The sequence below is a fragment of the Lolium perenne genome, chromosome 4 (assembly GCF_019359855.2).
Source record: "Lolium perenne isolate Kyuss_39 chromosome 4, Kyuss_2.0, whole genome shotgun sequence".
In the NCBI taxonomy this organism is placed as follows: domain Eukaryota; kingdom Viridiplantae; phylum Streptophyta; class Magnoliopsida; order Poales; family Poaceae; genus Lolium; species Lolium perenne.
In genome coordinates this window covers 79,903,720-79,912,504 of record NC_067247.2, presented here as the reverse complement: position 1 = coordinate 79,912,504, position 8,785 = coordinate 79,903,720, and positions in this window count along the sequence as shown.

Below are 8,785 nucleotides of genomic sequence, written 5' to 3'. Positions count from 1 at the left end.
CTGTTGCTAAAATGGCTAACCCTGAAAATACTAAGTTGTGTGACTTCACAACCACAAATAATAATGATTTCTTATGCACACCTATTGCTCCACCTGCTACTACAGCAGAATTCTTTGAAATTAAACCTGCTTTACTGAATCTTGTTATGCGAGAGCAATTTTCTGGTGTTAGCAATGTTTCCACTTCTAATGCAAAGCGCGAGAAACTGCCTGAAACTGCTAAAACTGCTGAAACTGCCTGTGATAAAACTGCTGAAATTTTTTCCAACGTTGGGGATGATGATCCCATTGCTTTAGATTATAATGGTTTGAATTTTGATGATTGCCACATCTCTGAAGTTATAAAGTTCTTGCAAAAACTTGCTAAAAGTCCTAATGCTAGTGCTATAAATTTGGCTTTCACGCAACATATTACAAATGCTCTCATAAAAGCTAGAGAAGAGAAACTAGAGCGCGAAGCTTCTATTCCTAGAAAGCTAGAGGATGGTTGGGAGCCCATCATTAAGATGAAGGTTAAAGATTTTGATTGTAATGCTTTATGTGATCTTGGTGCAAGTAGTTCTGTTATGCCTGAGAAAATTTATAATATGCTTGACTTGCCACCACTGAAAAATTGTTATTTGGATGTTAATCTTGCTGATCATTCTACAAAGAAACCTTTGGGGAGAGTTGATAATGTTCGCATTACCGTTAACAATAACCTTGTCCCCGTTGATTTTGTTGTCTTGGATATTGAATGCAATGCATCTTGTCCCATTATATTGGGAAGACCTTTTCTTCGAACTGTTGGTGCTATCATTGATATGAAGGAAGGTAATATAAAATATCAATTTCCTCTCAAGAAAGGTATGGAACACTTCCCTAGAAAGAGAATGAAGTTACCTTTTGATTCTATTATGAGAACAAATTATGATGTTGATGCTTCGTCTCTTGATAATACTTGATACACACTTTCTGCGCCTAGCTGAAAGGCGTTAAAGAAAAGCGCTTATGGGAGACAACCCATGTTTTTACCTACAGTACTTTGTTTTTATTTTGTATTTTGAAAGTTGTTTACTACTGTAGCAACCTCTCCTTATCTTAGTTTAGTGTTTTATTGTGCCAAGTAAAGTCGTTGATAGAAAAGTAAGTACTAGATTTGGATTACTGCGCAGAAACAGATTTCTTTGCTGTCACGAATCTGGGTCTAACTCCCTGTAGGTAGCTCATAAAATTAAGCCAATTTACGTGCATGATCCTCAGATACGTACGCAACTTTCATTCAATTTGAGCATTTTCATTTGAGCAAGTCTGGTGGCCTAATAAAATTCGTCAATACGAACTGTTCTGTTTTGACAGATTCTGCCTTTTATTTCGCATTGCCTCTTTTGCTATATTGGATGAATTTCTTTGATCCACTAATGTCCAGTAGCTTTATGCAATGTCCAGAAGTGTTAAGAATGATTGTGTCACCTCTGAATATGTTAATTTTTATTGTTGCTAACCCTCTAAGGATCAAGAGAGGAGTATGATGCAACATGATCAAGGAGAGTGAAAGCTCTAAGCTTGGGGATGCCCCGGTGGTTCACCCCTGCATATATCAAGAAGACTCAAGCGTCTAAGCTTGGGGATGCCCAAGGCATCCCCTTCTTCATCGACAACATTATCAGGTTCCTCCCCTGAAACTATATTTTTATTCCATCACATCTTATGTGCTTTGCTTGGAGCGTCGGTTTGTTTTTGTTTTTGTTTTGTTTGAATAAAATGGATCCTAGTATTCACTTTATGGGAGAGAGACACGCTCCGCTGTAGCATATGGACAAGTATGTCCTTAGTTTCTACTCATAGTATTCATGGCGAAGTTTCTTCTTCGTTAAATTGTTATATGGTTGGAATTGGAAAATGATACATGTAGTAATTGCTATAAATGTCTTGGGTAATGTGATACTTGGCAATTGTGGTGCTCATGTTTAAGCTCTTGCATCATATGCTTTGCACCCATTAATGAAGAAATACATAGAGCATGCTAAAATTTGGTTTGCATACTTGGTCTCTCTAAGGTCTAGATAATTTCTAGTATTGAGTTTGAACAACGAGGAAGACGGCGTAGAGTCTTATAATGTTTACAATATGTCTTTTATGTGAGTTTTGCTGCACCGGTTCATCCTTGTGTTTGTTTCAAATAAGCCTTGCTAGCCTAAACCTTGTATCGAGAGGGAATACTTCTCATGCATCCAAAACACTTGAGCCAACCACTATGCCATTTGTGTCCACCATACCTACCTACTACATGGTATTTTCCGCCATTCCAAAGTAAATTGCTTGAGTGCTACCTTTAAATTTCCATTCTTCACCTTTACAATATATAGCTCATGGGACAAATAGCTTAAAAACTATTATGGTATTGAATATGTACTTATGCACTTTATCTCTTATTAAGTTGCTTGTTGTGCAATAACCATGTTTCTGGGGACGCCATCAACTATTCTTTGTTGAATATCATGTGAGTTGCTATGCATGTCCGTCTTGTCTGAAGTAAGAGAGATCTACCACCTTAATGGTTGGAGCATACATATTGTTAGAGAAGAACATTGGGCCGCTAACTAAAGCCATGATCCATGGTGGAAGTTTCAGTTTTGGACATATATCCTCAATCTCAAATGAGAAAATTATTAATTGTTGTTACATGCTTATGCATTAAAGAGGAGTCCATTATCTGTTGTCTATGTTGTCCCGGTATGGATGTCTAAGTTGAGAATAATCAATAGCGAGAAATCCAATGCGAGCTTTCTCCTTAGACCTTTGTACAGGCGGCATGGAGGTACCCCATTGTGACACTTGGTTAAAACATGTGTATTGCGATGATCCGGTAGTCCAAGCTAATTAGGACAAGGTGCGGGCACTATTAGTATACTATGCATGAGGCTTGCAACTTGTAAGATATAATTTACATGATACATATGCTTTATTACTACCGTTGACAAAATTGTTTCATGTTTTCAAAATCAAAGCTCTAGCACAAATATAGCAATCGATGCTTTTCCTCTATGGAGGACCATTCTTTTACTTTCAATGTTGAGTCAGTTCACCTATTTCTCTCCACCTCAAGAAGCAAACACTTGTGTGAATTGTGCATTGATTCCTACATATTTGCATATTGCACTTATTATATTACTCTATGTTGACAATATCCATGAGATATACATGTTACAAGTTGAAAGCAACCGCTGAAACTTAATCTTCCATTGTGTTGCTTCAATGTCTTTACTTTGAATTATTGCTTTATGAGTTAACTCTTATGCAAGACTTATTAATGCTTGTCTTGGAGTGCTATTCATGAAAAGTCTTTGCTTTATGATTCACTTGTTTACTCATGTCATATACATTGTTTTGATCGCTGCATTCACTACATATGCTTTACAAATAGTATGATCAAGGTTATGATGGCATGTCACTCCAGAAATTATTTGTGTTATCGTTTTACCTGCTCGGGACGAGCAGAACTAAGCTTGGGGATGCTGATACGTCTCCAACGTATCGATAATTTCTTATGTTCCATGCCACATTATTGATGTTATCTACATGTTTTATGCACACTTTATGTCATATTCGTGCATTTTCTGGAACTAACCTATTAACAAGATGCCGAAGTGCCGATTCTTTGTTTTTCATTGCTTTTGGTTTCAGAAATCCTAGTAACGAAATATTCTCGGAATTGGACGAAATCAACGCCCAGGGTCCTATTTTGCCACGAAGCTTCCAGAAGTCCGAAGAGGAGACGAAGAGGGGCCACGAGGGGGCCACACCCTAGGGCGGCGCGCCCCCCCTTGGCCGCGCGGCCCTGTGGTGTGGGGCCCTCGTGCCGCCTCCTGACCTGCCCTTCCGCCTACTTAAAGCCTCCGTTGCGAAACCCCCAGTACCGAGAGCCACGATACGGAAAACCCATCGAGACGCCGCCGCCGATCCCATCTCGGGGGATCCAGGAGATCGCCTCCGGCACCCTGCCGGAGAGGGGAATCATCTCCCGGAGGACTCTACGCCGCCATGGTCGCCTCCGGAGTGATGAGTGAGTAGTCTACCCCTGGACTATGGGTCCATAGCTGTAGCTAGATGGTTGTCTTCTCCCCATTGTGCTTCATTGTCGGATCTTGTGAGCTGCCTAACATGATCAAGATCATCTATCTGTAATTCTATATGTTGCGTTTGTTGGGATCCGATGAATAGAGAATACTTGTTATGTTGATTATCAAAGTTATGTCTATGTGTTGTTTATGATCTTGCATGCTCTCCGTTACTAGTAGATGCTCTGGCCAAGTAGATGCTTGTAACTCCAAGAGGGAGTATTTATGCTCGATAGTGGGTTCATGCCTCGCATTGACACCGGGACGGATGAAAAGTTCTAAGGTTGTGTTGTGTTGTTGCCACTAGGGATAAAACATTGATGCTATGTCTAAGGATGTAGTTGTTGATTACATTACGCACCATACTTAATGCAATTGTCTGTTGCTTTGCAACTTAATACTGGAGGGGGTTCGGATGATAACCTGAAGGTGGACTTTTTAGGCATAGATGCAGTTGGATGGTGGTCTATGTACTTTGTCGTAATGCCCAATTAAATCTCACTATACTCATCATGATATGTATGTGCATGGTCATGCCCTCTTTATATGTCAATTGCCCAACTGTCATTTGTTCACCCAACATGCTGTTTATTTTATGGGAGAGACACCTCTAGTGAACTGTGGACCCCGGTCCAATTCTTTACTGAAATACAATCTACTGCAATACCTGTTCTACTGTTTTCTGCAAACAATCATCTTCCACACAATACGGTTAATCCTTTGTTACAGCAAGCCGGTGAGATTGACAACCTCACTGTTTCGTTGGGGCAAAGTACTTTGGTTGTGTTGTGCAGGTTCCACGTTGGCGCCGGAATCTCTGGTGTTGCGCCGCACTACATCCCGCCGCCATCAACCTTCAACGTGCTTCTTGGCTCCTCCTGGTTCGATAAACCTTGGTTTCTCTCTGAGGAAAAACTTGCTGCTGTGCGCATCATACCTTCCTCTTGGGGTTCCCAACGAACGTGTGAGTTACACGCCATCAACAAGCTAGAACCCAAAGCGGAGAAATGCGTCTTCATAGGATACCCTAAGGAAACTATAGGGTATACTTTCTATCACAAATCCGAAGGCAAAATCTTTGTTGCTAAGAACGGAACCTTTCTTGAGAAAGAATTTCTCACTAAAGAAGTGACTGGAAGAAAAGTAGAACTCGATGAGATTGATGAATCTATACTCGTTGATCGAGTAGCGCAAAGACAGAAATTGTACCTGTACCGCCTACACCGGCAACAGAGGAAGCTAATGATAATGATCATAAAACTTCGAACGAGGAAACTACTGAACCTCGCAGATCGACAAGGGAGCGTACCACTCCTGATTGGTATGATCCTTGTCTAAATGTCATGATTGTGGATAACAATGATGAGGACCCTGCGACGTATGAAGAAGCGATGATGAGCCCAGATTCCAACAAATGGCAAGAAGCCATGAAATCCGAAATGGGATCCATGTATGATAACAAAGTATGGACTTTGGTAGACTTACCTGATAGCCGAAAGGCTGTCGAGAATAAATGGATCTTCAAAAGAAAAACAGATGCTGATGGTAATATTACTGTCTATAAAGCTCGACTTGTCGCAAAGGGTTTCCGACAAATTCAAGGAGTTGACTACGATGAGACTTTCTCACCTGTAGCGAAGCTAAAATCTGTGAGGATTTTGTTAGCAATAGCTGCATTTTTCGATTATGAGATTTGGCAGATGGATGTCAAAACGGCGTTCCTTAATGGAGACATTGAGGAAGAGTTGTATATGGTACAACCCAAAGGTTTTTTCGATCCTAAAAATGCTGACAAAGTATGCAAACTTCAGCGTTCAATCTATGGACTGAAGCAAGCATCGAGAAGTTGGAACCGACGTTTTGATAAGGTGATCAAAGACTTCGGGTTTATACAGTGTCATGGAGAGGCCTGTATTTACAAGAAAGTGAGTGGGAGCTCTGTAGCATTCCTGATATTATATGTAGATGACATATTATTGATCGGAAATGATATAGAACTATTAAGCAGTATTAAAGGTTATTTGAATAATAGTTTTTCAATGAAAGACCTTGGTGAAGCATCGTATATATTAGGCATCAAGATTTATAGAGATAGATCAAGATGCCTAATAGGGCTATCACAGAGTACATATCTGGACAAGATTCTAAAGAAGTTTAGAATGGACGAAAGTAAGAAAGGGTTCTCACATATGTTACTGTGCAAGGTATTGAGTAAGACTCAAGGAACGGCTACTACAGAAGAAAGAGAAAGGATGAGTAATATCCCCTATGCCTCGGCAAAGAGGATCTATCATGTATGCCATGCTATGTACTAGACCGGATATAGCACATGCCGTTAGTTTGACTAGCAGATATCAAAGTGATCCAGAATGGAACATCGGACAGCGGTCAAGAATATCCCGAAGTACTTGAAAAGAACTAAGGATATGTTTCTTTGTTATGGAGGTGACCAAGAGCTCGTTGTAAACGGTTACACCGATGCAAGTTGGAACACCGATCCCGATGACTCTAAGTCACACCTGGGTACGTGTTTATATTGAATGGTGCTGCAGTAAGCTGGGCAAGCTCGAAGCAAGTGCACGGTGGCGAAGTCTTCAACGTAATCGTAGTACATAGCGGCTTTCAGAGGCTTCATCGAAGCGGTATGGATGAAGAGGTTCATTGTAGAGCTTGGTGTGGTTCCTAGTGCATTGGACCCATTAATCATATACTGTGATAACATGGGTGCCATCGCCAATGCACAAGAACCAAGGTCACACAAGAGGCTGAAGCATATCAAGCTGCGTTACCACTCGATTCGCGAGTACATCGAAGATGGAGAAGTAAAGATTTGCAAAGTACACACTGATCTGAATGTAGCAGATCCGTTGACTAAAGCTCTCCCTAGGGCAAAGCATGACCAACACCAGAATGCCATGGGTGTTAGGTATATTACAATGTAATCTAGATTATTGACTCTAGTGCAAGTGGGAGATCAAGGAGATATGCCCTAGAGGCAATAATAAAGTTGTTATTATTTATATCTTTATGTTTATGATAAATGTTTATATATCATGCTATAATTGTATTAACCGAAACATTAGTACATGTGTGATATGTAGACAAACAAGAAGTCCCTAGTATGCCTCTTAAACTAGCTTGTTGATTAATGGATGATTAGTTTCATAATCATGAACATTGGATGTTATTAATAACAAGGTTATATCATTATATGAATGATGTAATGGACACACCCAATTAAGCGTAGCATAAGATCTCGTCATTATGTTATTTGCTATAAGCTTTCGATACATAGTTACCTAGTCCTTATGACCATAAGATCATGTAAATCACTTATACCGGAAAGGTACTTTGATTACACCAAACACCACTGCGTAAATGGGTGGCTATAAAGGTGGGATTAAGTATCCGGAAAGTATGAGTTGAGGCATATGGATCAACAGTGGGATTTGTCCATCCCGATGACGGATAGTTATACTCTGGGCCCTCTCGGTGGAATGTCGTCTAATGTCTTGCAAGCATATGAATGAGTTCATAAGAGACCACATACCACGGTACGAGTAAAGAGTACTTGTCAGGAGACGAGGTTGAACAAGGTATAGAGTGATACCGAAGATCAAACCTCGGACAAGTAAAATATCGCGAGACAAAGGGAATTGGTATCGTATGTGAATGGTTCATTCGATCACTAAAGTCATCGTTGAATATGTGGGAGCCATTATGGATCTCCATATCCCGCTATTGGTTATTGGTCGGAGTGAGTACTCAACCATGTCCGCATAGTTCACGAACCGTAGGGTGACACACTTAAAGTTGGATGTTGAAATGGTAGAACTTGAATATGGAATGGAGTTCGAATATTTGTTCGGAGTCCCGGATGAGATCCCGGACATCACGAGGAGTTCCGTAATGGTCCTAAAAAAGATTCATATATAGGATGTCATTTTATGTGAATTAAAATGTCGCGGAAGGTTCTATGGAAGGTTCTAGAAGGTTCTAGAAAAGTCCGGAAAAAACCACCAAGGAAGGTGGAGTCCACATGGGACTCCACCTCCATGGCCGGCCAACCCTAGTGGGGGAGGAGTCCCAAGTGGACTCCCCCTTCGGGGGCCGGCCAACCCCACCCTCTGGGAGGTGGAACGCCCACCTCTAGTGGGAGTCCTAGCTTGGCTAGGTTTCCCCCTCATATGGAAGGTTTTTGGTTCGGGTCTTATTCGAAGACTTGGACACCAACACTTGGGGATCCACCTATATAATGAGGGGCATAGGGGAGGGGGCCGGCCACCACAAAGCCACAAGTTGGCCGCACCCCTTGAGGCCGGCCACCCCTCCCAAACCCTAGCCGCCCCCTCTCCTCCATATCTCCCGCGTAGCTTTAGCGAAGCTCCGCCGGAGTTCTCCACCGCCACCGACACCACGCCGTCGTGCCGTCGGATTCAAGAGGAGCTACTACTTACGCTGCCCGCCGGAACGGGAGGTGGACGTCGTCTTCATCAACAACCGAACGTGTGACCGAGTACGGAGGTGCCGCCCGTTCGTGGCGCCGGAACCGATCGTGATCAAGATCTTCTACGCGCTTTTGCAAGCGGCAAGTGAACGTCTACCGCAGCAACAAGAGCCTCCTCTTGTAGGCTTTGGAATCTCTTCAAGGGTGAGACTCGATACCCCCTCGTTGCTACCGTCTT